Consider the following 13,529-nt stretch of genomic DNA (forward strand, 5'->3'; position numbering starts at 1 on the left):
CTTTGTGTCAACCAAAACACCCACGGGATACATAATTTGGTGATCAAAGCCTGAACTGAAGGAAGTTAAGAAAGACTCCAGAATACAGTTTGATGTCTAATTTGCTAAGGCAGAGCATAGAAAGGAAATCAGTGAACATTTAACTAAAATATTCCCCGGGGCAGGGATCCATGGTAAGAAATGGAATCATTTTGGGTTTGAAGAAAGCTTCCTGTGGGAGGTTGCTGGGTTACTGTGGGATCTCTGCATGCCAGCAGCCTAAAAATGGAGTGGTCTGTGGAATTCCTAGGTCAACAAGAGGTGCGGAAGAGATAGTGAGGTCTAAGAAAGTGAGGGGCTAACCTGCATCCTTTGACAGTAGTTAAGAATACACTAGGCTTACAATTGGGAGTATTGAAATCTTGGATACTGTAGCCATGTTATTCACACATCATGAAAAGAAAGCTGAGACAAATAAATGTCTAAGTAGAATTTGTATAATGACCACGGTAAACCATGTGCTTATTCAACTCCGCACAGAGAATTTAGGGTTCAACAGTGTGGGCTCTTACAGACGTAAATACAGTGTAACCGCAGGAAGAAAGGTATTTAATCTGTTCTTTCATCCAAAGACTTTATCCAGCCTCTCCCAGAGGTAATCTTCCGAGGACCAGGAAGGAAAAAAAAAATCCACCACAGAACATATAAACAAAATTCTAGACAAGGGGCTTATTCCTCATCTCTTCCCTCACCCACCACCTCCTGATTTCCTCCACTCCCCCAAATAGGAAATGTTTGTAGCATGGAAACTACTGGTTGGAAGGCGTATCCATCGATGATGCCAATCCTCCCTAGAAGAAAACTACATATGAGTCTATCAGAGAATGTGACGGGGTGGGATGGGGAGAGCAACAGACACATCTTCATTGTGATGTTTCAAATGAGAAGTCACATGCTGCAGAGCATTTTTGCTTTAGCTGGCTTTTGTCTTAAGAAGACGCCTGGCTCACCCTTTGTAGACACTTCTTTAGTGGTCCTACACTCAGTCCGTTATCAGCGCCTGAATGTGGGGCAGGGGTCTTTACACAGCCAGAAGCCAAGGTCATCTATAGATGTTGTTTGAATCATCCTTTGATTATCTTCTGTCGGTCTGTCTGAGCTATCATGTTCTTGTGAGGGATGCATGCTTGCATTTCTGTTTTTGCTATAACGTTACTATTTCTAAGTTACTATAAAATTACTTGCCATAGTTACTTAGAGGATTCAGACTCTACTTTCCTAGTGATTTATTCCTAAAACATTGTTTCTGTGTGAAAGCACCTCCCTCCCTCTTTGGTGTATGTGGAGTATATGTGAGCACATGTTCATGTGTGTGCATACATTTGTGTTATATACATTAATAAATTACCTTGTATTCTGAATATTAATTTAACTGGTTCTCTTTTCCATTCTTTTACCACCTATTCCTTTTCTGTATTTTCTACTCTCCTCAATTTTACTAAATTGATAAACAAATTTATTATTTTACTAATAACTTTTTACTTCTTTCCTATCATGAAAATCAGATATTCTGTTGCTACTGTTTTTGTGACTACTTTAAAAATGATTTTAGTTTCATCTCAAGCTGAGTAGCACCCTACCTTCTCTAGAGTAAAACAAAGATCAAAGACTTTTCCAGCTCCAATTCCCACCTCCTGCCTCCCATGGCTATTAGTGAGTCAATTCTATCTTGCTTTAATGTCTTCCTGACAAAGTCATTATTGTGGTCATTAGTCAATGTTTGCTTAAATGAAAATACTTATTTACTATTTATCCCCTTCTCATTCATTATTAAAACCCACTCCAGACTTCAGTAAAAATCTCACTGTTCAGGAAATGTGCCTTAGTTCCTTAGTGTTTAAAAAAACAAAATTAAATTTTTTTCTTATACACTCCTTTGTAAACAATATTCTTTTGTAGAGGAGGCTTGAGATACACACTAGTGAGGTGTGGCATACGAGTGTGAACAAAAGCTGTTCAGGATAATGAGCTTTGGGTATGTGCACAACCATGCAAATAACACCCAGACCAGCTTCAAACATTTCCTTTCACCAGATGGCTCGCTCACACCCCTTGTCTGTCAGTTCCCATCTCTGCCACTCAGGCAGCTATTCCTAGCCATTAACTTTTTCCTATTTTAAATTTCATATAAATAGAACCACACAGTAATTACTCTTGCTTCTGGCCTTTTCACGCAACACAATGTTTTTGAAGATTGCTGTGTTTGTCTGTAATTTTTCTTCTTTCTCGCTGTGTGTCCCATGTCATTATCACCCTGAAGTGATAGTTTAAGAGGGTATAGAACTCTGGGTCAATAATTACTTTTCTCATATCTTGAAAAGATTATTCCAATGTCTTTCAGTCTTCATTATTGCCCCAAAGCTCTATTCTGCCAATGCAATTGCTTTTCCTTTGAGGACCATTTCCTGGGGCTATTTACTCTCTCCCATTTGGGTTTAAAATGCATTCTTCATCTTTGATGTTCTAAAATTCCAGATTACATCAGGGTGCCAATTTGCTTTTGATAATACTTAAAGAATTTACAGAAGTCAACGTAATTCATCCGTCTATGGCCTTATGACCTTTAGAAGCCCTCCTCAGGCATCTGTTCCAGGAGAGAAGATGTGGACTCACACAGGACACCAGTTCGTAGAAGAGTGTGTGGATATTTAATTCCTCATCTGGAGAAGGACCATAATGTGTCCCTCTTAAAGGGTTTATATTTTCATTGACTCTCTGCATGCACAAATCAAGTCTTATCTACTGCCCTTGCAGGCATGGAAACTAAGGTGGGCGTCTTTCTCCAGGGTTAGCAGTCCCCGGCATGGGGCTTGTCTTATCTGACTCCTCTGAGTTTCCACTTCCTTTCTCTTACCTGCTGATTTCTCTCTTTCTTTTCTTTTTTATTAAGAAATATTTTATATGTGTGGGTGCTTTGACCGCATGCCTCTCTACGCACCAGGTACATGCCTGGTACCCTTGGACATCCTCAGAAGAGGGTATCAGATGATGCCCTGACACTGGAGTCAAAACAGATGGCTGTGAGCTGCTGCGTGGGTGCTGGGAATCGAACTTGGGTCCTCTGCAAGAACAGGCAGTGCTCTTAACCACTGAGTCATCTCTCCAGACTTCCTTATTTTAGTCTCAATTATCATGACACTAAAAATAATATTTGGAAAGATTTAACCAATTTTTACAACTCTGCATGGACTTTGCCTACCATGTTGCTAGAGGACTTTCTGTTTTTCACCTATAGAGTTATGATTGTTTAGCAGTCAGGTTTATATAGATTCCTTTTTTTTTTCTGTGTAACAACTCTGGCTGTCCTGGAACTAGCTCTGTAGACCAGGCTGACCTTGAACTCACAGAGATCCACCTTCCTCTGCCTCTCAAGTTCTGGGACTAGAGGTGTGTGCTACCACGTCCAACAAGCACTTGCTTTCTAATAAGCTGGATCTAATGCTGCCTGATCTGTGCAACTGATGGGCAGGGCTCAGTGATACCCAGTAAACTGAGTGTAGTGTTTACACCTTTGACTTGGACCCCAGTAAAAAGCTGGTTGTATTTTTAAAAAGTTATTGCTTTATCCTAAGCAAGTTGCTGTAGTAAGGAGGCCACTTGATCATTTCCTGGCAGCCCAGACTCTCTAAATAGCCACACAGAAACTGTATTAATTAAATCACTGCTTGGCCAATTACTTAAGCATATTGCTAGCTAGCTCTTACATCCAGAATTAACCCATCTCCATTATTTTATATTTTACCACGAGGATTGTGGCCTTCTGGAAAGGTTTCAGCATGTCTATCTCTGGTGGTAGCTCCATGGCTTCTCTCTGACTCTGCCTTCCTTCTCCCAGTATTCAGTTTAGTTTTTCCACCTAGCTCTGTTCCCCTATAGCTCTGCTATAGGCCCAGAGCAGTTCCTTTATTAACCAATGATATTCACAGCATACAGAGGGGAATCCCATATCAAGTTGCTTTTTAATGAGAGTAGTCAGAATACTGTTGATTTCCATTCAACCCTATTATCACTTACTAGCTATTTTATACTAAATCTCTAAGTCTTTGTTTCTTCATCATAAAGAGAAAGATAGAAAAAAATTCTTACCTTTGAGCACTATTGTGAAGATAAAATATGTGGTTGCATATAAAGCAGTTGGTACTCAGTAAACTATCATCAATCATTAATATTATTAAACATGTGAAAATATTATTCATTTAGTTAATTTGCCTACCCAGGAAGCAGATAATGTGGAAGTTGATATTCCAGACACAAAGAAATATGTATTTCATGAAAAGTAATAAAAACAAGTAGCTAAACATAATAATATATTCTTTGTATACATTGGATACCAGGGCAAACCCTTATAGGCAAGAATACTTTTTAAGTCCACCAGGGTTTGCCTGAAACCTTGGACAGCCACATTACATATATTATATTTTTCCCATACATAAATACTATGTAATGTATGATAACTATGATAATATATAATTTATCAATTAGGCACAGTTGGAGATTAGCCATAACTAATAATAAAATAGACCTATAATAATATCCTGTAATGTATATAAATGAACTCTCGGTCTCTTTATCTCTAAATAGGCTTATGCCTCCTTGCACTGCATCATATTTCGCACCATGGATGATTACTCTCTGTAAAGTAATTCTTTTCAAATACTCCTCAACCAAAGACCATGCTCTTGTAATTTCCCTGTGGTTAGAGAAATCATTTCAAGTCAGCGAGAAAATTAAGATAGCAAGACAAACCAATGCACAATGCGGCAGGGTCTCGCCTGGAGAAAGGCGCTGTGGTAGGGGACCACACTGCAATGGCAGGCTCCTGTGAGGGTGTGGCTCACTTCAGGCTCAAGACAAATGACACACTGACTCGCTCAGTGTTGGAGGGACACAGAGATATTACCCGGTAAGAGTGAAACCACTGATGTATACAGTGTGACCTGGGTCCCCAGGGTCTGAGTAACTTCAGATGCGGAGTAGGGCGGGTTATGACACATCATCGCATCATCGAGAACACTTAATGAAGAAAGTCGTCTGCCACAGACCCACAGGCTCCTGGGTCTCAAGACTCACTGGAGCCTTGAGAGGAGTTGGTTTGGGGCTACAGTGGCTCTTCCCACCCTATAATTTACTGTTTATGGGTCTAGGAGACTAGGGTCTAGGTGACTGTGGTTACTATAGCAATCATTTCTGCTATTTGATCTCTACCAGAAAAGTAATGATTATTAGGTTACTCATTCTTCTCCCCAGGAAGCACCAATCCTCATCACCTGCTGTACTCCAAATATCAAGGAGAGTGTCCATGTACACTTAAGAGGAATCAATTGATCCCCGTAAGTCAAATTGAACATTAGATTTCAACCAAGGCAAGATTACAGTTTTTAATGTAAATATTATCTGCACTTTTAAACCACTGATTTTTTTTGAACTGATTCTACTTCTATTTTTTCTTTCATTGAAAGGCTAACTATCAATATAAGGATGACAAACACACATTTGCACACACATGCATGTGTACATGCACATCGTGCACTTGGTCTGTTTAGAGAGAACAAACGAAATCTGCCTAAATGCACATTTTAAAATTACTTGTTTTATTATTATGTTTATGTGTACCATGTGTGTGCAGTATCTGTAGAGGCCGGGAGAAGGCATCGGATGCCCTGGGACTGGAGTTACAGAGTCGTGAGCTGCCATGTGCCAGCTGGGAATCTAACTCAAGTCCCCTGGAAGAGCAGTCAGTATCCTTAACTGCCGAGTCATCTCACCCGTCCCCCAAATAGAAAATTTTAATTCCGAACTTAAATATATGCTTAAAAAACAGTGCTCTCTTATAAAACTGATTTTCAAAAAACAAGAAAGTTAAAAAGCAGCCTAGCAAAATGGCCTCGGCAGACAGGAGCACCGTAGGAAACAATTACTCAACACTTACTGTCACTGCCAATTCCATACAAGCTTGTTTATCCAATTTAGCTTATTTCTTGGGAAATAAATGCTTTCTTGAGCAGAAGTTGAAATCAGATGACACATAACGCCTTCTGTTAAGCTTCTCTCTGGCCTTTGGCTGCCCTAGGCCAGGCCATTTCATTTCTAAATTAGAGCCCTTTCCACATAAATCTCAAGTCTATCTTATCCTATAAACCAATGGTTCTTAACCTGTGGGTCATGACCCCTTTGGGGGTATCAAATGACCTTTTCACAGGGGTCTCCTAAGAACATTGAAAAACACAGGTATTTATATTATAATTCATAATAGTTGCAAAATTATGAAGTAGCAACAAAAATAATTTTATGGCTGGGGGTCACCACAACGTTAGGAACTGTATTAAAAAGGTTGCAGCATTAGGAAGGTTCAGAACCACTGCCATAAACTTTAAATGACATAAATTGAGAAAACCCTAAGTAAAATGGATTACAGAATCCTCCACGTATTGATTTTATCATTGATAATAAATTTAGGTAAAAAGAATAGCCAGTTCCAGCTGTCACTTCTCTACCTAGTGACTTATTTTCCCCATCCGTAAGAATAGACATTGAAATTAAAACAACAAGAATAACAGCAAAAACACCTGATAAGTGACTGTCCCCTCTCAGTAGCAAAGGGGACAACATCAGAACTTCCCTTAGAGGCTGCAGTGCAAAGCCGCCCTGCTGTTAACACGGTTCTCAAGATACAATTTCTATCCTCCGAAGTGAAAACATTCCATGTAATTCAGAAGTAAAAAGGTTACTATGCGGATTAATATAATTACATGGTTTGCATGGTTATCAAACCAGGGCAGGGCCATAAGCCTGTCCTACTTCACAGAACACATGCATATTCTCTATGCACAGAGAATATAGCACTTCCAATTTAACAGATGACTTTCCTTTAGTTTTTAGTCAACTTTTCTAGAGAGACTGGTCTGTCCATCAAGACCAGATCACCAAAGGACCCTGTCTCCCTGCTCAGCAGCTCAGCATCCCCTGGCTTCTGACACTCTGGTGGTCAGCTTTCCCAGCATCCCCTGGCTCCTGACGCTCTGGTGACCAGCTTTCCCAGCATCCCCTGGCTTCTGACACTCTGGTGGTCAGCTTTCCCAGCATCCCCTGGCTCCTGACGCTCTGGTGACCAGCTTTCCCAGCATCCCCTGGCTTCTGACACTCTGGTGACCAGCTTTCTCAGCATCCCCTGGCTCCTGACGCTCTGGTGACCAGCTTTCCCCAGGATATAGAGAAGACAGGACGGAGGGCCTTCTACTTTTGCCAGCACTGATTATTTCCATAGTACTCATTGGGCTTTTGTTGATGTGAAAGTCACTAGGACAGAGTGTCAAAAAATACAAGCAGCCCACTCTGAGAACAGCAAAGCCGCTCCTCAGTGTGGCATTCACTGAAACTAAAAGTGTCTCAGGGGCCCCGTCTCCCACAAGTGCACAAAAAATGGGACTCGCTATCTCTGAATTGCAGAACTTCTGCCGGAGCATTCACCCTGACTTCTGCACTTCTGATAAGCACGCCTCGGTTTCCGGCAGATGAGTGACGGAACTCACCCCCAAGCACAGTTAATCTGAAGAACACTGGAGGAGCAGGGGCAATTTAATCTCTGCAGCAATGCTCTGAACCCAGTGACACCTGTAATGGACTCAATACCAAATGACAACCTCCTCTGAAGAGCTTTATGAATATTAATACAGCCATTACAGAGCAAAATTAAAAAACAAAACAAAAGCACGTCTTCACTTTGAACTGCAACATTTCTGAACTCCCAAAGGTCCGTTTCCTCTCATTTTCACAGGTTATGGTGTACATTTCAATGAGGCAGGCTTGTCTTCATAAGTGAGGTTAGGCAGTCACATGACCTCTGTGACCACATAGAAACCTATGATTTCAATCTGTCAGTACCCAACGTATGGGCTAGTCGGTGAGCAGTTGCGAAGAGGTAGGTGATGCCACCTGACAGCCAACAGAGTGGCTCTTGTATGAAAATCAGGAAACAGTTTGGGCAAGACTGGAGAAACTGGAACCAGAGAACATTGTTGATGGGGATGGAGGGTGGGGCGGCTGCTGTGGAAGACAGAACAGTGCTTCTGAAAAAAATAAAAATGGAATGGCCATGTGCTCCAACAACTCCTCCTCTCTGGGTGGCTACTCATGATCAGTGAATGAAACCGAGACCCCCAACATTCCTAATAGCCATGTGTGCTAGCCCCAAATAGGGACAAAGTGGAAATGGTCCCAAAGGAACACCACCCCCCGTTGAGCTGAGGATCCAGCAACAGTTTTAGAAATGCAATAGTTGTAAGTAGTTAGTTGCAAAGCTGCAGGTCGGGTAAATAAGGAGGGAGAAAGGCCATCTTCATGTGGGGCTCCTCAGATAGCATGGGGCATAGGGCCTAGGAAAGGGAACATCCAAAAATGCCTGTTCTGATCTTGGAGCCACAGCAGGAAGTGGCTTCAGAAGCCTCTGAACAGCCAAAATGTGAAGGTGAAGGGAGGCACATGTTGGGCAGTCTCAGGCTCTTCATTCATCTCGGAGGCCACCTGCCCAGAGACCGTCCTTGCTACAATGTGTCCTCCCTGCTCCAGGGCCTCCCAGTGTGTCCTGAAACATTGCCGTACACCTCCGCCCTAGACCAGCTGTGTGAGACCCGAGGAAAAGACCCAGCTAGTGGAGCACCATTTGCCCATTCCCGTCCCTTAAGGATCTGTGCGCTAAGGATCCAAGGAACATGTCCCTGTGCCAGCCCTCTGCAGAGCTTCATACCAATGGCCTATTCCACAGCACCTTGCGGTTGCTGTAATGTGTCCCTAAGGAGCATGCCATCTTCTACCTCTATCACACTGCTTATTCCACAAGACGTTGCGTCTGTGGGTATCAGGGTAAGTAGCCGGACACCCACCATTTCTCAGATAGCACTGTGGCAGCAACTGAGACTCCATCTTACTCCATCAAGTCCCATGTCCTCTCAGTCAGCCAGGCCTTCGCTCATTTAGTTAGGTCCACCAAACCACCTCACACCCAAACTGTCTGTTCTTCACCTTGAAGAACAGCATGCCTTCCAACTGGTCACTTTTAGTTGTTTAGACTGTCCTAAAACATTCTCCATTTTGAAGACAGCGCCTTTTCTACAAAAATGTTTACTTGATCATGTATCTTTTCTCGTCTACAATGCTTTGCTGATTTCTACTATTCTAGAGCAAGACTGAGGCCTTCCATCCAGAGCCCAGGAAGGCTGGCCTGTACTGGCTGGCAGACTCCCCAGAAAGCTCCCTTTATGACCCTCAGAAAAGCGTCACATCTTTGGTCAAAAGCACAAAGTAAGGGAGATGGATCAGAAAGGGAGATGGTTGCATTCTGGTACAGCCTAGGCTACCTAGGTGTCCAACTGTCCCGGGGGCGGGGGGCAAGGGATCATGTTTCAATTATAAAAGAACAAGAAACTACTGGAATGTCCTGAAAAGGCCTCATGCACCATGTGCAACTTCTCAGAAGGTCCATGAGCCCATGTTAACAGTAGCGGCAGAGGGAAGCCTCGGTAGCAACCATAGTCTTTTCTAAGCCTCTAACTAATCACTTCTTTCCGTAAATGTCTAAATCTGGGGAGAAAGATTCTAGTCAAGCACTCTAGATTTTATGGCTTAATCCATTATGTGAAACAAGAGAACTAATTACATCTTCCACTTAATTGCTATAAAAATAAAACTAGAATGCATACATTCTATCCTGGGTATGGCAGCAGAAGGAGCAACAGCCCTCCCCCACACTTTCGGCTGCCTCTGCTGGAACTACCAGTATGTCTCAAAGGCTGAACGCGTGACCCTGTTGCTTTCAGCCAGCATCAGAAGACGAAATACCTCTTAGAACTTAGAATTTAGCTTAGGACTATGGTCATTTGAGGTCCTTGAAAAGCAAACACATGGGATCTTTGGGCAGTGACACAAGGAAGTGGCTAGGAGTGAGCCCTGCCCTTGAGTTGCCGTCTGTGTACTCGTGGTCCATGTCTGGCTCTCCAGGTGTTACATGGTGGGATCAACAGTGTCTGCCTAGTGGGACTATCGTCACGACAAAGAACACAATGGAAGTCAAGGCTGAGGGCAGCGTCTGGCATGGCCTGGGCAATCCCCATCAGCTCGGTTACTTCCAACCAAGACCATTAGAGGTGTGTCTGAGTCAGAATGTCAGACATGAACTTTGCAGAAGTGCCTAGTATTCACAGACTGGTCTGTTAGTGGGAAAGGATGCTCAAAACGGAAAGATGTAGATGAGGAAAGAACAAAGGTTGACTCTTCTCTCAATGTTATGTTTGCTTAGCTAATACTAATCTTGTCACTTTCCCAGGAGGTTACCTTTTTCATGAAGCTGTGGCTTTATACACATAATCGTGTCACATCTATAAGCTGGACAGGTATCCTATCCTAAAACACCATGTAACAAATGAAAGCAAACAGAACTTTCCATGCTCTATAAGTCTGAGAATGTCTGTTACATGTATTGATTTCTATATATTAGAGTGTATGTATGTCACTGGTTCTCACCTGGGGACCATTTTATTACCATACCCAAGATATTTGTTAATGTCTGGAGCCATTTGTTATTAGTGTGTGTGTGTGTGTGTACATGCATGCTTGTGTGTACTCTGTAGACAGAGGAGGTAAAGGCCAGGGATGCCACTGAACTCCATACATACACAGTCCATGTGCTATGGTTAAATATACACAGTTCCCTGAAAAACTTACTTCTTGACTGGTAGAACTATTAAGGGGATTGGATCACAAGGGCACTAACTTTATCAATGAATAAACCTAATGACGAGTTCATAGCTGAATGGACTCTTAGGAGGCAAGGCCTCATTGGAGGAAACAGATCACTGGAGGGGGGTAAGCCTTGGAAACCATACAATCCCTCTGCCATGACCTGTCTGGCCTCAAGTCCTAAGCAATGGCTTGGATTGAAACCACGAGACTACATAAATCTCTCCTCCTTTAGTTCTCTAAAGTATTTTGTCACAAAGACAAAACCTTAAGATAATCAAGGAGAAGTGACTGAGGTTGGGCTGGTGTGGGACAGGACCCATGTGCAATTCCCACTTCTGGGCATGATACGGCTGTTACATTCTTGAATACACAGAATCTGTGATCACCTGAATAAGAGCGCCTCAGGAACACCCTGTCACAGACAAAGGAGAGGCTCATGTCCGTCGTCCCTCGCTTCCCTCCAAAGCGAACCTTATCATGGTTGATGAGGAAGGAGAGAGATTTTCTTTTGTGTTGTAGCCACTGGTGAGGTACTTCACTCCTGTAGAGAGCTCAAATAAAGCCCATTGAGCCATACCCTCCAACCCCAAAAGATGGGAGAGAAAGTAGAAGAGGACTAGTAAGGAAGAGGAAAGAGATTAGCAGGAGTGGGGGATCAAGAGTGGCTAAGGGGGGGTGTGATATGATCTAAATGCATTATGTACATGTAAAAAATGATAAAACTCACTATTAATCCATATCTGCTGATAAAAGAATTTTAAACATATCCCCCTACAAAGAATGACTTAGCGCCAAGGCTGAGCAACTCTGGAAAGCCCAGGCACATATTTCTAATATGCATACTAATGAGGCTGCCGGGGCAAACCCTGCTACCACTGGGACAAGGAAAGCTCTGTGCGTAGGACTTTAACAGTCTTCTGAAAGAGCAACAGCAGCATCCAAACTACTTGACTACAGGAGTGAGGCCCAGGCTTAAAACTGGGGGGTGCGGCGGTGGTCCCCTTGCTTTTTTTCTGGGATAACACTAATTCAAAAGCCCCCAATCCCAGAAAAAAACTTCTTTGAGTCTTTCTTTCGTCCTAGGCTGATAAGAGTAGTGGAATGGGGCTCTGGAATGGATTAAGACAAGCTGCCAGGCATGAACTGTTTACTGTGGGACACACTGAGCCAGGTGGGTCAGGATTGAGGACAGGACTAAACATGTTCTAAAAGAGAGTCTGAGAATATTAATTTGGGTATCTGAAAAACTTGAAGAGGCATAGCACACTGCCTGTCCTTCTTAACCAGTGGTTCTCAACCTTCCTAATGCCATGACCCTTTAATATAGTTCTTCATGTTGTAGTGACCCCCACCCCCAGCCATAGAATTATTTTGCTGCTACTTAATAACTGTAATTTTGCTACTGTTATGAACCATAATATAAATATCTGCTATGCAGGATATCCGATATGAGACTCCCCCAAAGGGGTCTCAGTCCGCAGGTTGAGAATCACTGTTCTAGCAGATGAGCTTGATGCAGGCTTGTGACGTAAGCCTGCTTACTACATCTTTCTAATAAAAGGATTTGTTTTGTTAATTTTAAATATGTGTATATGTGCGTGGGTATGTGCACATGAATGCAGGCTCTCAAAGAGGCCAGAAGAGGTTGTCAGAGCCCCTTGGAGCAAGAATTACAGGAGGTTGTGAGCGGCCCACGTGGGTCCTGGAAATTGATCTCTGGTCCTCTCCGCGCTCTACATCCATCTTGACAGCCCTCAGCACATCTTAGTAATAGTCACTTGCTGGGCCTGGGGATGTAGCTCAGTGGCACAGAACTTGCTAACATGTGTAAGCTTCAGGGTGTGCTTCAACTGACCACACCCATACAAACAAACAAACAAAAAAATAAAATGCCCCTCCCAAACACAACTTGCTTAGTTCATTTGTGTTTAATATAAATGGTATTGAATGTTTACTACTTACTAGGCAATGAGGACCCAAAGAACTACAACACCTCCCTGACTTCCCTTGTCTGGAGATGGAGGCATTCATAACAGAAGAACAATATTGACACGATGGCATGACCTGATATTCATAGACTCTTATCAAAACCTCAGATGTCAGAATCTGGGTAGCTGTGGCAGGCTTTCCGGCAAGCAAAATGTCTTCCTTAGTCTTTGAAGGATGCAGAATGTTGGGGGATACTGTGCAAAGGCACTGAGGTCTAATGGGCAAGGTACCCAAAGAGGTTTAACACCAGATTCCCGGAGCTGAAAGAACCTGTCAGTACACAGCCAAGATTTGCAAATGTATCACTGGAAATACATGCTGGAGCCAGACATATAAACACAGGGGTTTTGTTTGTTTTGTATGTATTCATGTACTGCATGTCTTTGCATGTGTACATGTGTGCATGTGGATATGCATTCCATGTATGTGGAGGTCACAGGCTGATGTCTGGAGCCTTCCACTGTTACTCTCTATCTTATCTTTTGAGACAGGGTCTCTCACTGGGCACAGAGCTTGCCGACTGAGCCAGGGAGTTTCAGGGACCCAACTGTCTCTGTCCCTACCCCCAAAATTAGAGGTATAGACAGGCATGATATGCCTGACTTTTTCATAGGTGCCAGAGATTTGAACTCAGGTCCTCATGTTTACACGGCATGTACTTTACCAAATGGATCCATCTCCCCAGCTCCTAAATGTAGTTGTCACAGCAGAAAGTTAGGAGTTCCCACCATTACATATGACTATTTTTGAGATAGTTTCTTTTATAA

General features: G+C 42.8%; 1 protein-coding gene across 4 annotated transcripts in view; it reads right to left on the reverse strand.

Moving 5' to 3' along the window:
- The window catches only part of Apba1 (amyloid beta precursor protein binding family A member 1), a 205,235-nt gene that overhangs the window by 111,494 nt on the left and 80,212 nt on the right, over window positions 1-13,529 (reverse strand). The gene's annotated exons all lie outside the window — the stretch shown is intronic.

This window comes from Myodes glareolus, chromosome 7 (assembly GCF_982192425.1).
Source record: "Myodes glareolus chromosome 7, mMyoGla1.1, whole genome shotgun sequence".
Lineage (NCBI taxonomy): Eukaryota > Metazoa > Chordata > Mammalia > Rodentia > Cricetidae > Myodes > Myodes glareolus.